General features: G+C 38.5%; 1 protein-coding gene across 5 annotated transcripts in view; it reads right to left on the minus strand.

Annotated features, from left to right (window-relative positions):
* LOC120422123 (uncharacterized) overlaps positions 1–19132 on the minus strand; it is a 151437-nt gene extending 132305 nt beyond the window's left edge. For all 5 annotated transcript variants that reach the window (XM_052706289.1, XM_052706287.1, XM_052706286.1 and 2 more), the window contains exon 1: positions 17730–19132. The gene's annotated coding sequence lies outside the window, so the exon portion shown is untranslated. The remainder of the gene's footprint in view (positions 1–17729) is intronic.
* Between the last annotated feature and the right edge of the window lie 1066 nt (positions 19133–20198).

A 20198-nucleotide genomic window follows, 5' to 3' on the forward strand; every position in this document is an offset into this window, starting at 1 on the left:
TCTTCGGGTTAGACTGGAGATTGTCCTGAACTCCTGCGATATAATTCTGGTAGCTCGTAACCTGTTGCTCAGCAAACTCAGTTTCGAGGTACGAGAGTGTGACCTTGTTTCCCCACGAGCTTCGATTCACGAACCGCTTACGTGCCTTCCGCAGTTGGTTGCGTAAGTTCCGAAGCTGCGAGTTCCACCACGGCGGAGTCCTGGAAGGGCAACGAAATCGCCTGGCTCGAACTGGCACTGTGTCGCGTAACACGTTCAGCAGCTGGTCGTAGAACTCTGTCACGGCGTCGTCCAGTGAGCCCGCTGTGTCCATCGTACTCCAATCAACAGCTTCTAGCCTTGAATTCAGCGTTTCAAAGTTGCAACGTTTGAAATCGAACTCCTCAGCAACCGGATCGATAGATTCGGAAGCAGGTGTGTGCGCGCAAATCTCTAGCTTCAGAACGAATGGAGGATGCGGGGCGTCTATCGGTAAGAGTGAGTTCGGGGGCTGTAACAGCTCAAAGGCCGCAGCGTCATTCACAAAGGCGAGGTCTAGTAAGCGGTTGGAGTTGTTCAGCAGGAAGTTTATTTGTACCAGCCCGTTGGCCAGGAAGGACTCGGTGAGAGCCACCTCTGCATCGGACGACGCGTTCGCGGGGAGAAAGCCACCGACGTCTTCATCGAAGACCCAGACGAGATCCGGAAGGTTGTAGTCCCCGACAACAACCACCACGTCTTGATCCGTTGCTTTTTCGAGAATTTGCTGGACGGATTCAGCATGCAAGGTGTACACGTCGGGAGTGGTGCGTGGTCGGACGTAAATCCCGCAAACGAAGAGAGAGAAGGAATGGAAGTTGATACGAACCGTTGACTGCTCCAACCGTTCGCAGTTAGCCAATTCTACCTCCCTAGCTCCAAGGTCGCTTTTGACAGCAACAAGTGCTCCTCCTCCACGAGCTGCGCTGGACGTGGCGGTGTTTCGGTCGAGTCGGAAGATCTTGTAGTTCGTGGAGAACTCCGAGTCCAGAATATTGCCGTGCAACCAGGTTTCGGTGAGAACCACTACGTCGTAGTCACTGGACATCAAGGCGAGGCGCAGTTTCTCCGTCTTTGTTCGCATGCCGCGAATGTTCTGGTAATAGATGGTCAAGTGTCGTGGAGGGCTGCAAGCCAAGGGATTGTCAGGAGAAGAAAAAACTGTTGACTCAGAGTACTCGCCTGGAGTTGGTTGTTGGAAGACCCCCTCTCGACTTCCGAACGCAGGGCCGGGACGACTTGGCTGGCCGCTGGCTGGGAGCGCGACTGCGTCGGAGCGATTGGGGACTTCCATGGTACCGTCTAGCGAGCGTCCCGGTGATGGCAGCGCGGCACGGTGCGATGGGTTGTCCAACGGCGCGGGGTCTATCAGCTGTGACACCATGACAGCTTCAGCCGACGGCAAACGCCGCGTGGAATCGGGAACGGTACTTGGGCTGAAAATTGGGAGGCGTTCGGAAGAGGAAGTGTTGCTAATATACGGGTACTTGCCTGTGGGGCAAGTTTGGCAACTCCTATCTCGCACTCCGACCACAGGACCGGGACAGGTTAAGTCGGCAGCCGCAAACGGGGGTGCAACTGTGTCGGAAGGAGTAGGAGTCGCCATAGTGCCTTGCTTCGTATATCCCGGTCTTAGCCCGACGTCGAGTTCACTGCAACTGGAGGTCCGCTGGGGGTTGTAGATGTGTCCATGTCCTCCGTTCCGCTCTCCAGCCGTGGTGCTATCGGGTTGCCCGTTACCACCAGCGGCTTTATCACCGCCGATTTCCCCGACAACGTGACCACGTTTTTTGTCCTACCCTCGAATTCACGGACAGTGAAGTTTTCCGGCCACGTACCATGCGCAAAAGCGACTTGCTTGAGTTCCGGTCTGACGCTGACTTTGAAGGATACAAAGGAAAGCGTGGATAAATCTTTCCCCTTCGGCACCAGCTTCTGGACCTTCGGCGAGTCTTCCATGTCCAAAAATTCACGGACCAGCTGGGCGACATCGTCTTCGGAGGTGGTTGGTTCAAATGCCGAAAGGTACAGGTGAAGCAGCTCATCGCCTCCTTCGTCGGAAATGTCCACCGTTTGCATCGTGACGTTGAGCGTTTTTGGTTCCCGTCCGCAGTTAGCGTACGTAACCGGGCCGCCCACAGCGGTTCCATTCCTGCGATGCTTTGGGGTCCGCGCGAACTGCGAGCCGTTTTTAAAACCGCGCGGTTTTAACGGAGTGGTCGGCCGCTGGCTCGGTTGCTTGTCGATCTTGGCCGTAAGGGATAGGATCGCTGCCTTCAGCTCCGACACATCCGCTTGAAGCGAGCTCAGTGCATCCGGTGCACCGCTAGCAGCAGGAGCAGGGCGAAACGTATCCGCAGGGAAAATGCGATTTGCAAAGTTTGCCGCACAGGTATCACACATCCAGAACATGTTTCCCTCGTACAGAGCCAATTGGTCGAGCAGTGGGTAGTCCACCTTGGCACAGATCATGTGGAACACTGCACCACAAAAACCGCGGCAGAAAATCTTGTCGGAATCTGCCACATTCTTCTGGCACTTTTTGCAAGGTGACATTTTTGCCGCAATAAACTCTCCCGGTAACGATGCTCTTACTGATGCGGGCTTCGGCTAGCGCCGTATAGATGGCGGTGCGCAGCGGTGAGCAGAATTTGTGCGAGAATGAGTCGCTCTCACTGCGAGAGTCCGAGTAGGTGGCCGCAGAAAGATAAACAAATTTGCCGCAATCACGAAAAAACTTTCCGATAATAATCGACTTTTTCGCAATAATTTCCACCACCAACACAGCACACGGCAGAAAACTCGTCCCAGGGAACTGTTGACACCGGAATAGCTTCGAAACAGTGAGTAGAACACCAAAATAAAACGAGTTGAAAGTCGCGAGTAAACAAACACTGCAGTACAAACGACGTGACGTATGGTGTAAATACAATAATGAAGATTTTTTAATATTGAAAACCAATTGTTTTTGCTAGAACATTATTAATGGTGATGAGCTTTAACTAAGTTTGAAAAGGATTTTTCGAATAAATTTTTTGGTACAAATAAATATAACATAGCCGTTTTTTTAACCCTCCACTTCGCAATTTTTTTCGAATATTTTTATTTTTCCCGTGTTCAGGAGGTCATTTTGAGCAACTTTTGTTCTACGAAAAACTTCACTTTTATTGTTTATTCTTTTTCTTGTTTCATTTCTAGTATTTTAATTTGCATTTATCTTGTTAAGTTTATGTTTGTTTTCGGTAGTATTTGGCCTATTCTACCACCTCCTATTAATATATTTTGCCTATCTAATTTTTTCATGGTTTTTACAGTAATTTTTTTAAAATATTTTGTATGTTTTTCACATTTTCTGCTATAAAATGGCACCATTAACATTTAAGTTGTAAAAAAAATGCGTAGAGGCATAGTCTGGGGCAGTAGAAAAATTACTGCATACCTCCTTTTTCTTAAAGTAGAGCAATTCTCTACGAAATCGGTCTTTTTTCTTCAATTTTAATTTTTGTATTTTTTAACCCGACTGAAACTTTTTTGGTGCCTTCGGTATGCCCAAAGAAACCATTTTGCATCATTAGTTTGTCCATATAATTTTCCATACAAATTTGGCAGCTGTCCATACAAAAATGATGTATGAAAATTCAAAAATCTGTATCTTTTGAAGGAATTTTTTGATCGATTTGGTGTCTTCGGCAAAGTTGTAGGTATGGATACGGACTACACTGGAAAAAAATGATACACGGTAAAAAAAATTTGGTGATTTTTTTATTTAACTTTTTATCACTAAAACTTGATTTACAAAAAAACACTATTTTTATTTTTTTTTATTTTTTGATATGTTTTAGGGGACATAAAATGCCAACTTTTCAGAAATTTCCAGGTTGTGCAAAAAATTATTGACCGAGTTATGATTTTTTTAATCAATACTGATTTTTTCAAAAAATCGAAATTTTGGTCGTAAAAATTTGTCAACTTCATTTTTCGATGTAAAATCAAATTTGCAATAAAAAAGTACTTTAGTGAAATTTTGATAAAGTGCACCGTTTTCAAGTTATAGCCATATTTAAGTGACTTTTTTGAAAATAGTCGCAGTTTTTCATTTTTTTAAATTAGTGCACATGTTTGCCCAGTTTTGAAAAAAATATTTTTGAAAAGCTGAGAAAATTCTCTATATTTTGCTTATTCGGACTTTGTTGATACGACCTTTAGTTGCTGAGATATTGCAATGCAAAGGTTTAAAAACAGGAAAACTGATGTTTTCTAAGTTTCACCCAAACAACCCACCATTTTCTATCTTCAATATCTTAGCAACTAATGGTCCGATTTTCAATGTTAATATATGAAACATTTGTGAAATTTTTCGATCTCTTCGAAAAAAATATTTTCAAAATTTTCAAATCAAGACTAACATTTTAAAAGGGCGTAATATTGAATGTTTGGCCTTTTTGAAATGTTAGTCTTGATTTGAAAATTCCAAAAATATTTTTTTCGAAAAGATCGGAAAATTTCACAAATGTTTCATATATTAACATTGAAAATCGAACCATTAGTTGCTATGATATTGAAGATAGAAAATGGTGGGTTGTTTGGGTGAGACTTAGAAAACATAAATTTTCCTGTTTTTAAACCTTTGCATTGCAATATCTCAGCAACTAAAGGTCGTATAAACAAAGTCCGAATAAGCAAAATATAGAGAATTTTCTCAGCTTTTCAAAAATATTTTTTTCAAAACTGGGCAAACATGTGCACTAATTTAAAAAAATGAAAAACTGCGACTATTTTCAAAAAAGTCACTTAAATATGGCTATAACTTGAAAACGGTGCACTTTATCAAAATTTCACTAAAGTACTTTTTTATTGCAAATTTGATTTTACATCAAAAAATGAAGTTGAAAAATTTTTGCGACCAAAATTTCGATTTTTTGAAAAAATCAGTATTGATTAAAAAATTCATAACTCGGTCAATGATTTTTTGCACAACCTGGAAATTTCTGAAAAGTTGGCATTTTATGTCCCCTAAAACATATCAAAAAATAAAAAAAATTAAAAATAGTGTTTTTTTGTAAATCAAGTTTTAGTGATAAAAAGTTAAATAAAAAAATCACCAATTTTTTTTTACCGTGTATCATTTTTTTTCAGTGTAGTCCGTATCTATACCTACAACTTTGCCGAAGACACCAAATCGATCAAAAAATTCCTTCAAAAGATACAGATTTTTGAATTTTCATACATCATTTTTGTATGGACAGCTGCCAAATTTGTATGGAAAATTATATGGACTAACTAATGATGCAAAATGGCTTCTTTGGGCATACCGAAGCCACCAAAAAAGTTTCAGTCGGATTAAAAAATACAAAAAAAATCGAATGACCGAAATCCTAGAGAACTGCTCAGTATAGGAAATGTTAGTAAAAACACAGCCAAAGTTGACCCCTAAAAAAATGTATTTTTAAAAACATTGGTGAAATCACATATAACAAGTAAAACTTCCAACCCAAACATTATCTTAAATTTTAAGAGTTCTTTTTTCCAATGCTTTTTAAAGATCAAAAATTGGTTGAAAAATCGATTTTTGGCGATTTTTTAAATCGAATCCCGTCTAAAGGCGGGGATGGGTTTGTAGAGGGTTAAAAATTAAGTTGATGCAAAATAAATTAAACTCGAAACGATGATTTAAAAAAATGGAAACTATTTAAAAGTCATTCACTAGCATTTATAAATCTATTTCTGAATATTGATAAAAATGATATTTAGTGACTCGGTGAACCTCGTTGGATAAATGTACGACTCGTGCTGAAAAAAACCTCTTTTTGCAACTTGTTGCATAAACTACTATTAAGCAATTTCTTTTTTGTTTTCAATTCTCGGGTGAGTTTTGAGGTGAGCGCGTTTCATTTATGAATACTATTCCATCTCAAAACATTTATGTAAATAGTTTGAAATTGAGTGTCGGAAGCTTGAAAAGCAAGGCAAATTTGTTTTTTTATTTTGCAAAAATTGAATGTGACAACAAAGCACGACAACGACTATATGCTCTGCGAGTGACACATTTCCTTGTTTGGTGTGCCACTGCTGTATTTCCCGGGCAATTTGAGTACAGGTGGGAACCGAAGTAAGTAACAATTGGTTCAAACTCTTTAAACTGTGTCATTTTTAGAGAACCTGAGTCAATGAGCTTAAGAAATAAATGCTGAAAGGGTTTTTTTTGTTTGTATAAATAATTGAAGTGATGAAAAATGATTAACCATTGCTTAAATTGACACGAAATGTAAACAGAAATTGCATTCTCACTGCACTTCCGAATCAACATTGTGCTAATGCAGCATGGCAAAATTGTTGGCAAGTTTGTTTACACTGCCATAAAGTAACTAGTTGCAACTTGCAACTGTTAGTTAAGGGGAAAGTTTCCCCCCTTTCTCTTCCCACAACATTCGCATTCGTCCCAGAACAAAGTGCTGAAACTCAATTTCCGGCGCCAACACTTCAACAGGTACATCCGAAAAAGCACTCGACGATCGTCATCACCGTCCACAGACAAAACCACCCACGCAACCACCCCCTAAAAACAAACGTGAAATCGAGGAGGAGCTCCTTCGCCGGTGGAATAACATTATCCTATTTTTTTTTTTTGCGTGGCGCGTAACTCTGGCTTACACAAATGCTCGCTTTGCTCTGGGATTCCGAGATTCTCCAGCCACCCCCGCAAACTCTGGGATCAGCTGCAGAAGCACCGCAGACAAACTGACGACGACGTCGGACCACAGTCTCCGACGCACGCAATTATCATCCCGAGATCTGGGTGTTTTCGTTTTGCGGGGTGGCGTTTGGAAAACAGTTTGATTGCTATTCATAGAGTTGCTGTTTGTTGGTGCTGAGGTAAAATTTGAGATAACTTTATTAGTGGATGGAATTGGAGGACTTGAAACAACACTTCTATTTATGTATGCAGGCAGGACCAAAATAAAATGCAGTATATTTATATCAGTTTTAATTTTGTGAAGTTCAATACATTTAAAAGTCTACCGAATTATTTTAGTCGATACTCGATTCCTGTAACAAATACACCACTAAGTGTAGATATAATAAATATGAAACAAATTCAAAGGTAAATTTATCAAATGAAAAAACCCCTTTTAAAATTATTTTCTTAAAAATTTAAATCTTTGATTTTGCACGGCTCTATTGAGTTGTTAAATTTGTCACACTAACAAATCGTGACATCTCATTTCACCGACATTTATTCAACGCCAACCTGAAGGCCGTGAATGTCCGTTCGGGGGAAGCTTATCACGGCACATATTTAATCATGAGGCAAATTTCTACAACGATAAATCACACACACCCAGAGCTGGCACACAATTTCGCTCGATATTTCATTCGAATCGTTAATTTTCCCCGCATTTCTACCGGCCATTGACGGTTGTGAACCCTCGTTCGGGGTGACTGAGGGAAAATCCGAGCAAGATGGATTAAAGCTCGTTCGAGGCCCCTTTGCATCGCTTGTGGTGGTGGTGCCAAATTAGAATATGTGATTAATAGCAATAAAAGTTGTAGTGCTACGAGATTGATAGTGCTGGAAGTAGTACAAAAAAAAAACGACGTTGTTGTGGCTGGTGAGGACCAGGTTAAACATCCTCTTGAAGTTGGAACAAAAGCTAGTTGACTAGCAGTTTGAATTCTATTACCTTATAAAAATAGATCCTTAAAAAACAACTGATTTAAAGTTAGAGGCACACTGTACTCCTCAGATTGCCCTTTAACTAGTGGAGACCATTTCACCGCCGCCAGAAAAGGATTGCGTGATTGTTGATTTGCCTCCAGGCCTGGAAACCCCAAAGTGGGTGGTTCGTGGTTCGCATTAAATGATTTCTCCAAAATAGTAATTTTTCTTCGATTCTTTCCACCTGACTCCCTCACTCACAAAGCTAGAGTCATCGTCATCGTCGTTGATGACCTGCTCTTCGATGATGATTGAAGGCCAGATTGTTTGGGAAAGTTTCGATTGATCCTTGCCGACTTTTCACTCCCACCGGACTCTGCTCGCAGTTCGTTGAGGGGATTGGAAAAAGCGCTGCCGGCTTCTCCGGGGTTCGGAAGAGCAAAAGAGTTTTCACTTTACCTAGGCTCAGAATCCAATTTTCAACTTTTCAAGTCCCTTAACCTCTGGTTATTTTTAAAACAGGTCCGCTAAAAGGCTTCAGGTGCTTTGGCGAAGTTCGGAGATATTGTGGGTAAATTGAACTTTTATTTTGGGGCTTTTCTCGAAAGGATGCCATGCTTTTTGAAATTGGTTTGACCGCTGGATAGTGGCCAAACGAGGAACTTCTTTCTGGCAGTTGCCACCTTTTGGTCACACGGAGAAAAAACCGTTCTGGAATTCGTGAACAAATGTGCATGTAATCGCGTACTTTCGCTGTTCATGAAATCGTGAACTTGTTCATGATATCATGGAGAAAAAAACACGATACCGTGCTTATTGTTCGTGAAATAGCGAACTCAATCTTATGTCTGAAAAAGCTTTCCTGCTTCATGGTTTTGTGACGCCACCTACATGTGAACTGTTTTTCGCCTAGGGAGCTTTCTAACACTTACACAAGTTCAACACAGTCTTTTGTTCGTGTGTGGAGTGGAACGAGATTTGACGTGCTCAAACAAGTTTCCGAAAATCAATCCACATAAAAGTCAAAACTGAAAACTTTCCGATTTTTTTTTTGTTTAATTAGAATTATTTTGTTTTTGTTTTTAAAGCTATATCCAAATTGCTTGAAGTTAATTCATCGCAAAATGACGACTGTTAATTTTTCACCTGAAAATCATAAAAAAATCAAAAAAAGGTTCACTGGCAAACAGTATCATTTTAAAGAAAGAGAGCGTTCTGTTATTACGTAACGTATTTAGGGGGAAGAGGGGCTGGGTTGGAGGCCGTGTTAAGCTCCACTCAAAGTTTTTAAAAATTATATGGAAAATTTGTATGGAAATAATAAAGTAATAATAAAGTAAGCAGGATATTTTCAACTGCGTTTAATTAGACATGGTTTTAATCTTTTTTTTTCACAGTGGTACAAGATGAATTAACATAGGGCTTTAGGCTTTAGGAGCCTATAAAAAAAGAAATCGACCTAACACCTTATAATAATAAAATCCACCATTCTAGCAGGATTCTGTTAGAATCAGCTCTGCTAAAATACTTCGTGATCAAGGGGTTGGAAACTCTTAGAGCTATAATAATTATGTCAACCAGTATATCAGAATATATGTTAGTATACTTATTATTTCCTTTACATATCGCCAGTATACTTACCAATATACTGAGAGTATCTTAATATACTAACAGTTTATTGCTTTTCGGTTAGTATACTAACAAGTATACTGGAATATCGTTAATATACTCAGTATTTTAAAGAAATATTAGAGTTTCCAGCCCCTTGTTCGTGATTGGGTGTGACGGGTGTCTTAAAGCCCTATGTTAATGTATATATACAAACACAATTAAAACCACTTCTGATTACTTCTTTCATTTTAATGAAAAACATAAATTGACAAGACAACATTTTTTCGATTGATCAACTATGGTCCCCTTGGAACGAGCTGTCAAGTAGAACCTTTTTTGTCAAGAAGGGTCGCGAATTTAACTTTTTGAAAATCGATTTAAAAATCCATTTAAAACCATTTGCGGTCTTACAAAGGGTAATTTTACCAAAAAAAAAAAGCTTTTTCATTGTGAACAATAATATCAAAAATTTAAGGTTAATTTTATGACCCAATTGGGTACTAAAGCCCTATGCCAATTTTTATGTACAACGGTAAAAAACCCGATTAAAAACCATTTCTGATCACTTTTTTTCATTTTAATGCAAAATTTTTTTTTGACAAGACAACAATTTTTCGATGGATCAACTATGGTCCCCTTGGAACGACCTGTCAAGTAGGAGCTTTTCTGTCAAGAAGGACCGCGAGGTTAATTTTTCAAAATTGATTTAAAAATCCATTTTAAGCTCTTTATGGTCGTACAAAGGGTCATTGTACTCAGAAAAATAAGCTTTATCGCTGTGAACAATAATATCAGCAATCTAAGCTTCATTTTAGGACCCAATTAGGACATATTCTCCGTATAAACATTGGACCTTTTACATTGTTTAGCTTGAATATTATTTTGTTATATCAGCAATCTAATCTCAACTGTAAGGACCCCATTCTTTACTTTTAAAAAGGTTTATTCATATATAAAAACAAGCCTTACCCGACAAACTTCGTTGCGTCTTTTTTTTCGTTTGATGACGTTTTTAACTTTTTTGCTTATTCAGCCTCAGCCAAAATTTGATTTTACGTAACATTTCCCATACAATCTGCAGATTTTCCGGAATCAGTTCCAAAGTGGCCAAAGTTGTAACTTTTTGGCGTAAAAACCTTCCTTGGACTTATACGAATCCAACGCAACAAAAAGCACCTCGATCCGACGTTCCGTGTTGAATTGATTCGCGTTCGAACAAAACCGTCGACATTTTTTATATATATCTGGAGTTTTTTTTTGAAAAGGTCCTATAAACCAAATTTTCATTTTTTGCTTTTTGGGTGTTTTGAATACCCCAATAAAACAACAAATTACAAATTACAAACTCAAGGCGGTTCTAGAAACACCCAAAAAGCAAACATTGAAAATTTGGTTTATTGGACCTTTTCAAAAAAAATTCCAGATATAGATAACTTTAAAATATTTCGAAATGTCAATTTTAAAAATAATTTACTTTTAAATAAAAAGTACGTTGCGTAATTTTTGAATGATCTTCTGTTTTTGCGTTACGTTTTCACTGCGCGTCCCCTGAAAAGCTCCGTCGCCGTCGCCATCTTAAACCAGCCAAACAAGTCTAGACAAGCAGCCACTCGCGATTTTTCTGTCTGATTTTCCGGCTAAAATGAACCGTTTTAGAAGAATAATTCACTGCCGGTCTCCGGAACTCCGGTTTAAATTACGGATTCCGATGTTTGGTAAGTATTTTTTATCAATATTTTGGCATTTTTATACTAATAAGTTTTTTGTTTGTTGCAGTTGAAAATCGATCCCAAATTTTTGCTTGTGCTAGCTGCAGTTCACTCGTTTCATCCGTGACACCTGTTTTCGAGAGTTTGGATGGACGACCTGAAATCGAACGAATTGAAGCATCTGGCAGTGAGCGGAGCCCTGTCCTGTCTCCGGCAATGCATACGGGAGAGGAACGGGAGCGTTCCGGAACATTCAAGAACCAACCTGATGGGATTGGACGAGAGCTTGTGACTTATTGATAATTGAAGAAGAAACTGGTTATGCTGTTGTAGTAGTGAAAATGACTTGTTGATTAGCTATTGAAAATAAATGAACAGTTATTTTTGGTTTTTCTTTTCGAATCAAAACAAAACATTAAATCCTTGTTTTCAATACCCAACACCAGATGTCAGGACTAAAGCTTTCATTTGCGCACGAGCGCGACGTTCAGATGGCGCTGTAACCATATCGTAAATTTTGAAAGCTCAAAGCTCGTCGATACAGAGTATTTCGAAAGTTTAGAATCGTGAACAAACGTTCACGATTTGCAATTAGTTCATGGAAAGTGTTCATGGTACGTTTTCGTACCATGGAGTATCACACTGTTCCCGATTTCGTGGTGCATTGTTCACGAATTTCGGAACGGTTTTTTCTCCGTCTCCGTCTCCGTCTCTAAGTGCACTTAGTGAACCGTTGCTGATGAACTTCATTTTAAAGATTTAAGATAATTATACAAAATTAAAAATACAAAAATTGCCAAAAATACAAAAATACAAAAATACAAAAATACAAAAATACAAAAATACAAAAATACAAAAATACAAAAATACAAAAATACAAAAATACAAAAATACAAAAATACAAAAATACAAAAATACAAAAATACAAAAATACAAAAATACAAAAATACAAAAATACAAAAATACAAAAATACAAAAATAAAAAAATACAAAAATACAAAAATACAAAAATACAAAAATACAAAAATACAAAAATACAAAAATACAAAAATACAAAAATACAAAAATACAAAAATACAAAAATACAAAAATACAAAAATACAAAAATACAAAAATACAAAAATACAAAAATACAAAAATACAAAAATACAAAAATACAAAAATACAAAAATACAAAAATACAAAAATACAAAAATACAAAAATACAAAAATACAAAAATACAAAAATACAAAAATACAAAAATACAAAAATACAAAAATACAAAAATACAAAAATACAAAAATACAAAAATACAAAAATACAAAAATACAAAAATACAAAAATACAAAAATACAAAAATACAAAAATACAAAAATACAAAAATACAAAAATACAAAAATACAAAAATACAAAAATACAAAAATACAAAAATACAAAAATACAAAAATACAAAAATACAAAAATACAAAAATACAAAAATACAAAAATACAAAAATACAAAAATACAAAAATACAAAAATACAAAAATACAAAAATACAAAAATACAAAAATACAAAAATACAAAAATACAAAAATACAAAAATACAAAAATACAAAAATGGATAACAAGATAGCAAATTGTAACATAATTTTAGGCAAGCTGATCTGCTTTGATAAAAAAAAATAATGAAGAAAAAATTAAAAGCATACTCTGGATATTCCCCAGTTAAGTACATCAGTGATAAAAACAATAATCGATAATGCGGTGGCTTACTGGAAATTCAATAAAGAAACTTTTCTCGCACTTTCCAGCAAAAAGCAGAACAAAAATGAAAAATCATCCTTCGCAGCGACCTTTTCCACAACGGTAGTGCAAACAATTGCCAGTTTTTGCTTGCCCTTTCTTGGAGAAGGAGGTACATGTGGGAGTCGCCGAAGACGACCATCATCCCATCACGAAATCGCCTTAGCATTGCGGAGGTTTCAATTTATTGGAAAACATTTTGGTAAAGGTCTCTTTGTGACATTTTGGATAAACATGCACCAACGAAACAAAAACAAAGCAATTTTCTTCATGTTCTCCGAGGACGCTGTTACATTCTTCCAAAATGAGCAAATCCGTGCTGAAATTCGCATCGCAACCATTATTTGCCTCCGAAATCGCCCCCTGGATCCAGTTCGAACATTAAGCGCGGGAACTTTTGTTCACTTTCAGCTGAGAACATAAAAGAACAGTCACCGGGCTTTATTGGACTATGCAAATAAAAGAAAACATCACACAACACTAATGAGCAGCACACATACCTGATGGGACACACATACACAAACTCCCCAAGCTAAACACAGTCGACGAGATTAGATTCCAGCGTTCGGTCCTGTGTCCCAGATGCCAGCACCACCGGTCGGTCGACGACGGTCATTTTGGTGACTCGAGGCACCAAATGTGTGTGTCCTACGCGCAAAACTGAATTACATCACGATTAATACGCACATGCCATCAGAATAATCGCCTAAATTAACGATTAAGTCGTTTTGCGTTCGTCCTCTTCCGTTGGGTAGAGCAAGGATAATTTGAAATCGATTTTCCGGCAGAACTCTCCTGGAACTCGTGGCCACAAGTTTGTGCAAACATTGCTCCCGCGGGGGTGAATTTCAAGATGCGACATGCGAGATGGGAGCCAGATTGCTTCATTATTGATTGCAAATTTATTTGCTCAAGGCTTGATGAACAGCTTGTGATTACAGGGTGTGTAGGAGCGCGTAAAATCGTTTTGATTAATTTTGAACGTGATGTTTGTGAAGATTCAATGTGGTTGAATGTTGGTTACAATTTGTTAAATCTAAATCTTACCCTTATTCCCAGAAAAGACCATTCCCTAGAATTCCATTCCACTTCTATTTATTCTGTTTTTTATATCTCCAAATCTTAGAAAAGAGAATTAATCTCTATGAATTGCCACAACAAACATTTCTGGGAAATGGTTTATTTTGGGGAATGCTTTATTCTGCGGAATGGGATACAGCCATTCAAACTTTTAAATTTTTTACTTAATCCAGCGTAAGGTGGTTGATGCCTTCCTCTCATAAATATACAGCAATTCCATTTGAAAAAAGCCTTAACCGAAAAAAAAACACGGCCAAAATGCCATTTTATGTTTTCATACGACTTTTTGAAATGTTTGGCTGGTTTTTTTCGGATCTCAAATTATGTTTCCTTGAAAGGCAAACTTATCACCTTTCATTTGCGTCCAAGACAAAAAAAAAATCGGTTGAAATGGCGTGGAGTTATGATTTTTTGAAAAATGTGGTTTTTGCTAAAAATGTCGAAAATGGCCATTTTTGGGACCATCCTAGCACAGTGTAGGTCACCCTAATGGCAAAACAAAAAACGGGTCTAAATATTTTGGCCATGGAATCCCCAGAACAATTTTGAACCCGATCTGATTTTTTCCGGTTTAGACTATTTTCAAATGGAATTGCTGTACACCTATACAAAAGACAGGGTATTATTTTTACGTCAATTTTTGATTTAAAATATGAAAAAATCATATTTAATTATTTTTCATCAAATTTGGCATCTAATGTTTTGAATTTTTTAATTGATTTTGGTTAAAACAGGAATAGAACACCGATTTCCAAATTTATTGCTCTAAAACCTCCTGTACCTACATATTCAGACTGTAGTCCCGTAGTGACTCAAACAATAGAGTATGTTTTATATAAAACATGATAACATAAATAATGAATATAAATGAATTCAAAACCTATCTGAAGTTTTACATTGAATGGTATTATTTTATTTTTTTGTCGTTTCTTGTTTTTTACACATTTTTTAAGACTTTTAAAATCTTGTGTAGTCATGTCATGAAAAATAAATTATTTGTGTAATGAAGGAAGTATCTTTATAATAAACTTATTAAATGATAGCACATTAGATTAAACTTTTAATTTAATTTGAATCATGTTGGATTCAAAATTGTAAAAAAAAAAACATTTTTTAAATACTTTTGAGCTATCTAAAAACTGCTGCCCTTGTATAGATTAAAGCGTAGATTATCACCAATGAATATCATTGAGATCAGGGATGGAATAATCGACAAAAAAAATCATTTTCGCTTGCGAACTTACTCCACCCGCAAAAGAGAGTGGAGGCAAATCACGCAAAAGAAAATCGTTGGCGAAATTCTCGAAGAAAGTCAATCTGCTGATGATTGCTTGGGACCATCCACAAACCACGTGGACACTTTTTTGGAAATCTCACCCCCCCCCCCTCCCCCCCATTGTGAACAACTGTCCATAAAAAAAACTTTTTTGTATGGAGCGTGGACAATCGCCATACCCCCTCCCCACCCCGTGTTTTATGGGTGGTCCCTTTGTGAATTGCCTTGTCAACACAACTTAAAAATATTTATTTCACATTGTTTACACACATAGCCCATCTACAAAATGTGACAGATTATTTTTGACGTGTGACGTTGCACTTGCAAGTGTAGTAGTGTAAAAGATGTTCCGCCGAATAATCAAGATGAAGATTTTTTTAGATTCTTTTAACCGATCTTTCGTGCGCGAGAGAGGAGAGCCATGCTCCCTTCGGAGTTTTTCTCTTGTTGAACATCCAAAGATTTTTTTGGAAAAGGAATATTCCATCGCTTTTTGTGATAATTCCATGACTTTGAGCTTGAAAAACATAAAAAATATAATGAAAACATAGATTTTTTCACCTTAAGTTCAAAACCAGGGAAAATCGAACGCCCTATTTCCTGCTACTTCTCAAAATTACTCTAGTACTTTAATTACTTATTTAAGTCACTTTAGCATGTTATACCACTAAATCACTTTTTCAAAATCTCTCGAATGAACATTTTTAAAGAACAGAAAGGAGTTCAAGAAAAATCAATTTTCAAGATTTTAATATTTTTTACCTAGAACTAGGTTTTTCACCAAACTTATGAACAACTTCACCATTCTTTATAGATTTCAATAGGGACTTATGGGACACGACCAAATGGAACAAACCCGGACAAAAAATATTCAGCCAGGGTCGAGAAAATTGGGTCCAGGGTAATCGAATCAAGATTTTTTTTTCAATGTCCTATTTCTGATTGTTGAACTTGAGTATGAACCATAAACTATTCAAAAGTGGTTTAAATTTTTTAAATCCAAGATGGCGGCTAAAATGGCAGTGAAATCAAAATCGTTTACAGTCGACTCTATGGTTGTCGATCTTCTCGATATCAATATTGCTCCAACTGTCAATATTTTTTTCAGTCCCTTCAAGTTGCATACAGTCCAGACTCGATTATTCGAAGGCCTCGGAAAAATTTCACTTCGGATAATCGAATCACGAAAAAAAAATTTGTTTCGTTGTCTTATTTTTGATGGTCGAGCTAAAGGATGACCCACAAACTATTCTAAAATGATTTAGAATTTTCAAATCAAAGATGGCGGCCAAAATAGCGATGATAACATACCGAAAGAATGCTTTTTTCAATTTAAAAGGCAATCAAATATTCAAATTGGCTAAAATGGGATAGCAGAACTTGAGAGCGAGTCCACGAGCAAAGCATACCCATCTCGCAACGACCTCACCAATCTGCCTGAAATTTTCAGGGGTTGTTTGTAAATATAAAACTAGCATCTGGCCAAAATATGAGCACTCTAGGTCAACGGGAAGTGGGGCAAATCGGGACACAAAGTTTGAAGGTTCAAAAACGTCAAAAATCTTTAAAAGGCTATAACTTAGGCAAAATTCAATTAATTAATGCATCTGAAAGGGCTTAGTTATTGGCATTTTAGTGAAAAAATGGCATAATTTTCAAACTCAAATAAAAAAGTGCTTCGACCTGCAGCTTGTAGGGGACATCTGGGACTACCATCTGAGACTGAGAACGCTTTGGGTAAGGCAGTTTAATATATTCAACAGACACTTTAACCTTTTGTGAATTTTTTGGTTGGAAATTTTTGCTCGGGGGACCCCTTAGATCCCATTTTCTGGTGATAATTTTATCATATTCGTGTTCCTGAGAAAAAAAAAAAGTTAAAAAAAATCTTCGATTCACATTTATTGAAAATCAAGCTCGTTTCCAAGGATACTAGATGACACCAGAAAAAAGCAGCTTCTTAATTTTTTTTTAACTTTAATTTTTTTTAAATAAACATTTTTATGCATGTTTCTATTGTGAAATTGTCTCAGGAACACGAATATGATAAAATTATCACCAGAAAATGGGATCTAAGGGGTCCCCCGAGCATGCTAGATTTATATCTACAAAAAACCCCTGACAATTTCAGGCAGATTGGTGAGGTCCAAACGACGTCCCATACAATGGGGTATGCCTTGTTCGTAGACTCGCTCTTGAATTTGATGTTTAAAGCAAGATAATAAAAAAATATGAAAACATTCGTATAATCAAAGTTCGGATAATCGAAACTTCGGATAATCGAGGCTTCGGATGGTCGAGTCTGGACCTATAAAATTTAATGTAGTTATTGTTGAGTCTTTTAGGACAATATCAAAGAGTTTTATATCCAAAATTTTACTTTTTTTGAAATAAGTGAAGAACATCAGTCTCATCCAGTTTAGCACGTGCCAAAATGACCAAACATGGACACCTCTCGTGCTAGAAAACAACCCTTAAAACTGATAGCCCCATCCAATCTTCACTTTAAATTACCCTTTCAAGCACCAAGCACCAACTATGTTCCCCCCTAAAAGCACCCTTGGCGGACCCATCCGCCCGAATTAACGATGCTTTAATCGATAAACGGTCTTACCTGGTCTACACTACGCTGCTGCTGCTGCCCGTTCGTCCAGTCCGCACAGTGTTCCGGACTCTCAGGTATTTTTTTTTTTTCGGGGGTGAATAACAGAAGGTCGAGGGGGAGGAGGTCCAATTTCCAAACCAACCCCAAAGCACCACAGAGCAATTACGAGCGGTTTCACCGACCACGTTTCCTCTCTCTCAGCAGCTTTCGCCAGTGATGACAAGGATGAGGATCTCTTTTGCTACACGCGCGTGTGTGTAGATTCTTCTTCGTTTTTTTTTCCTCTCCTCGCACACGGTATTCTATTCTACTTGTCTACTGTCAACTTGCCACCCTCCGCTGGCTGGGAGTTGATACTACACTAAATGGTAACTCTATACTAAATAGTAGCGGTGTGTGCGTTTACTGCCGATTGGTGAAGGCCCGAGCATCACCACCGTGCCTTCGAGCTGAGGACCCCGAAGATGGTTTTCCTTGCCAGCAGCTTGTCGAACTTGACCTGGACAAAGTTGCTGTCTGGTGTCATGGTGCCTTGTTTTTCTTCCTCTTTCAAACAAAGTTGGGGAAATGAATCACCCCGAAAACTGTCGCCGACCGACCGACCGCGTTGAGAGATAATTGATCAATAAATTTACACCTGTGTGCTGTGCTTGTGTTGAGAAACTTGTTGCTCAGGCTTTTCCTCGTCATTCATCGCCGAGGTCCTGGCCAGGGCCAGGGCTCTGTGTGTGGTGAGAAACAAAAGACCATCCAAAAATTCTCACTTTTCACCTGGTGAACACACACTCACACACACACGCGAGCACTTCACTTCATCCGGACAGGAATTCTTTCGTGCCGTTTTTCTCAATTAAAATCGCTACAAGAAACTTCAATTATGCCGAGGGGGAATGCACAAGGTGCTGAATATTTCAAGTGCTTGGGGGGAGCCTTCACGCTGACGCTTGTCTCGCGTTTTGTTTCGGAAAGAATTTTCCTTTATTTTCCTCTCCCAGTGTGTGCACTTTTCACCAAATCAAACCACAGCAGACTTGTTGAACAAAACCGCCGCACACAAACACACCGACACACGACTTCATTTGTTGCGCCAGGATCCGAGTGGGGGAGGTGAAAAATAAAGACAAAAATTTTAAGCTGGAAAATCAGGCTAAAAGGAAAAACTTTGGCTTTTTCCCCCACTTCAGCACACGCGGCCAACACAATTCAACTCAAATCAGGTCTTCCTTTCTTCTCGATTCTGAACGTCGGGATAAAATCCCCAACAAACTTGGAAACAGAACAAGACACAATAACGCGCGCGCACACAAACACACACGCACACTCAATGTGAGAGGAAATACAGTTGAAGCGATGAGGCGCGCGCGAACTCAAAGAAAATGCTTCCGAACTCGACGAAGGATGTCCAGGCACTGACGGACGGGAAAGCTCCGTAGTAGGCCAAGCCGAGCTTCCAGCAGCCAGCAGCAGGTGTGTGATAAGCGGAAAGTTTTAACCCCTGGCAGTAGGCTACGCGCGATGTGGGGAGTGAGAGCGAGCGAGCGAGCGAGCGAGAGAGGATAACCAGTTGAATCACACGCACACAAGCGAAGCGAAACAAGGGGAGAAGAAAGAAGGAAGTCGGTGTTGTTGTCCTCGCGTGCGGTGAGAGCGCAACATGTGAGTGTGATGATTTATGGGGTTTCGTGAGCGGTGCGTGTGGAAAATCTGGGAGAGAGCGGGAAAAGCTGGGCTTGTTTGTGTGTGAGTTTGGATGGGAGCTTGAGATTGTGTGGGGGTGATTTTTAGGGATAGAGAAATACCTGTAGCTGAGCTTTTGGTTGTGTTGGGGGTGATGGAAAGCACAACAAACGATGCAAAGAGCTGTAACTAAAGCTTGGCTAGTCGTTTTATGGGGACGCGTTGTGTTTTAAAACATGACACACCAAGCTGGCAAAGCATGTTTATTTTGCATGGATCTTACATAGATTTGAACACGCTTGGAATTTTAGGCGTTTACGGTAAACCTTGCTTATCAGAAAAAAATAATGAATACGAATTCAAACATGATACCGTCTTTACTTAGTTATCCGAAGTCCTCGCAAAAAGTTCATGGTGGTTATTCGATTTTTAGATAATCGAATAACGAAAAAAAAAAATAAATAAATTTTTGAGTCGTTGAGCTCAACTATTACTTCAAAAATGTTACTTTGGGATGTGTAATCGAAGGAGAAAAGCTCGGAACTTAACCTCAAAGGTAAACAACCGAATGAACTTTTTTGACAGGTGTCAGTTTCGGCACTTAGCAATTAAAATTATAATTTTGTTCCGGATGTTCCGTTTCGCATGGACACAAACACTCCTGGTCAAGGGGCAAGGACACGGCCACGGGAATGGCCAGGAACAGACACCTACACGACCAGAGACACGAAAACGGCCAGAAGCACGGGCAGGAACACGGGCAGGAGTCCAGACAAGGACACGGCCTAGAGCACGGCCACG

Source organism: Culex pipiens, chromosome 1 (genome assembly GCF_016801865.2).
Source record: "Culex pipiens pallens isolate TS chromosome 1, TS_CPP_V2, whole genome shotgun sequence".
NCBI classification, from domain to species: Eukaryota; Metazoa; Arthropoda; class Insecta; order Diptera; family Culicidae; genus Culex; species Culex pipiens.